This window comes from Acinonyx jubatus, chromosome F2 (genome assembly GCF_027475565.1).
Source record: "Acinonyx jubatus isolate Ajub_Pintada_27869175 chromosome F2, VMU_Ajub_asm_v1.0, whole genome shotgun sequence".
Classification (NCBI taxonomy): Eukaryota; Metazoa; Chordata; class Mammalia; order Carnivora; family Felidae; genus Acinonyx; species Acinonyx jubatus.
The window spans coordinates 28578884-28582151 of record NC_069394.1 but is presented as its reverse complement, the minus strand read 5'-3'; positions in this window follow the sequence as shown (position 1 = coordinate 28582151).

Genomic DNA, 3268 nt, shown 5'->3' with positions numbered 1-3268 from the left:
TAGGAATAGTATTTTTATTTTTGGGTGTTGACTGGCTCCAAAATCGTTTCAAGGAAAAAGATACATACTGTGTTTACGGGAAAGAAATAGATTTGATAGTTTAAAATTCCATTAATTTTTCTCCACAATTAAAATACATGCAGTCTGATTTTCTATGGCTTTAGAATTTTTAAAGATTTTTACTTTCATAAAAGTTGTTGCCCAAAATTAACATTCTGTGGGGTTTTTTTAATGTTACAAGTACTCTAAACTATGGCTGATCTGTTAGAATTTAAAATATTTCATAGTAAAATCACAGACTATATAGTGAGATCACCCTGGGTTCTTATCCTAAGCTCCCAGACTAAATATGATTGTAGAATCAGTTGAAATTTAACTTTGGTAAAAAGCTGCTTTTTACAGTCCCAAGCCACATTTTCAATCATCAGGTTTATTTGAGTTTCTGCCAATATACTCCCAATTAAATAGAATTAGACTTAAATTTTTAGTAATAAAAGTTTTCTCTTCCCTTATTTGTATTTATTTATTTTTGTTCATGGGAATGCTACATGATTTCTCTAAATTTGGCGTTCATAAAGGATAACCTCTCTTTTAGCACAATAAATTTTACTGCTTTTTCCCAACAGTTGACAAGTATTGAAGTCTGCTTTGGTCATGACTTTCATGAGTGTGGGATTTTGTTTTTTGTTGGTTTTTTGATTTTTGTTTAATTAGAAGCAAAAACTGGTTAGAAATTATAGTTTGTATGATTAATTCGAGATTTTTCTTATGGAAAGAATGAATAACAATTCTGGGATTTTTTTTAAGCCTCTTTTGATATGTAAACTGAATACCTGTGTTCAGTTTGGGTATAATATGGTCCCGAAAGAAGTTGTGTTGTTAAATACATATGATAAACACTTCATGGTAACAAACTGGCTCTTTTAGCTTTGAAATTTATAGTTTCTGTTTTTGTTTGAATTTTAATTAAGAATTACCAGTTCTAGGAGCTTATTAGTAAAAGTAAAAAAGAAATATGGATAGTCATATATAGAATTAGTGAAGTGCTACCCATTATTTGAATTATGCATTTCATGTATTGAGGTACCAAGTAATGTGCAGACATGTGAAACTTTGTTTTGTGTGTGTGTGTGTACACACACACTATATATATGTATACAAACTGTGTGTGTGTGTGTGTGTGTGTGTGTATGTGTATAGTTTCCACTTATTTTCCTCTTATTAAGCTGTAGCTAGGGATATCTTCTAGTTGACTCTTGGCTCTTTTTTAGTAGCATAATTTAACTGAGTCAACATTTGAGAACTTAAAATTCAGCATTTAAATTCCTCAGTTTTGACCTGCACTTGCCTCTGGCCAGTATGGTAACTATTCTCAGTTGACGATTGGTGGTTGGGAAGAAGGTGGTAGCTATAGAAACTGGTATCTGGATCAAGCATCCAACACCACTCTATATGCTACCAGTATAGTGCAAATCTAACCATGGCCAGTGTTCCAAAAAGCCTAAGTTTTGTCATTAATGATGTAAGTACTAAGGGATGGTCTGGGCCTGATATATCTAACACACATCTTGTTTAATCCTGTGTAGTTCAGCTTTAAGATAACCTACTGCAACTATTTTCACAGTCTTTAGCCCCTTGTTTAAAAGAAATCTTTCATAAGGTGTGTAAGAAAATTAAGTTACTGTGGTGAGTAGTTTCGGCTGAACCACATTGAGGGGTGGGGGTTTGCTTCCGGGAAGAAGTTTCTCCCCTCCAGTGAATTGGAGTGCTGAAGAAGATGGTGGGTCCATGAAGAGCTTATTTCAATAGTGAATAACTTAGTAAACTTGTGTTTACCATTTACAAAGATTTTTAAAATTTGAGGTCCTCTCTCCTAATAACAAGGAGCCTTTTTTTTTCTTCATGTAATTTACTTCACTTTAACCAAAGTTGTTCCAAGGTTATAGGATCAACTTGTGATTCCTTTTGTATTCAGCTGTTTTTCACTTTGCTTCCCACCTCTTATCTGCCATGCCCCTTAGTCATGACCATTGGGCATGCTCAGTAAGTAACTGAGGTAAGTTTTGAGAGTAGTAAGATGCTTTTCTTTCTTTCTTTTTTTTTAAAAAATGTTTATTTATTTTTGAGAGAGCGTGCGTGAGCAGGGGAGGGGCAGAGAGAGAGAAGGAGACAGAATCCAAAGCAGGCTCCAGGCTCTTGAGTCGCCAGCACAGAGCCCAACCCCGGGCCTGAACCCCGAGCTGTCAGGTCATGACTGAGCCGAAGTCAGACGTTTAACTGAGCCAACCAGGCACCCCAGAGAGTAATAAGATTCTTTTCACCAAAACTCTTGGTTTTCTAGAGGTGGAAACAGACCCTATTCTAGGAACACACTTTCCTACACACACCTGGCCCCCCAAAACACACCTTTCTACCCTGACTACCTGCTACTGACCTTGCTAATCCACCAGCAGGATCTTTTGCATAGAAACTTTCACAAGAGGGTTGCCTGGTTAAGCATCCAAATCTTGATTTTGGCTCAGGTCATGAATTCACAGTTTGTGAGTTTGAGCTTCATATCATAGTTTGGGGCTTGCTTGGAATTCTCTCCTCTCGCTGCCCCTCCCCTGCTTGCTCACTCTCTCTCTCTCTCTCTCTCTCTCTCTCTCTCTCAAAATAAATTAAAAAAAAAAGAAAGAAAAAAACTTTCACCAGAAGTCTGTGGCCAACCAGTCTGTGGCCTTCCTTCCAGGAACTTCCATGGATGTTAATGATTTGCTATGTATCGATCTGATTGCACCAATTGTGAGAGCTCAGAATTCTGAGTTGTAGCAATGGTGCAGTATTAAAAAAATTGCCTGAGTTTGCAAATCATTTAAATGGAGATGGTGGTTTTAAGTACTGAGACTATAAGTGTTCATTATAGTGCCTGGCTCATACATAAACCCTCAGCAAGTGGTAGTTGTGAGGCCCTGTACACTTTCCACATTTTGCTGTGCTCTATTGGCAGCCCCCTTCCTGTGGACAGTGGGAGTTGACTGATTTTGCCATATTACTTTTAATACATCTTTATGGTGAACTACAAGTTTAATTACAAAAGGGAAAGCTTTATGTGTTCAGAACTGAGAATCTAATTATATCAATGACTTCTCACAATCCAGTGAGGTAGACATTACCCCATCTCACATATGAAGAAACCAGGCAGTTGCATGTTTGAATAACAGGAAAATAGCAAGCTTTGAGAGCAGATGACCTTAGTGGTTAATCAGCATTATTGTGGACTATGATT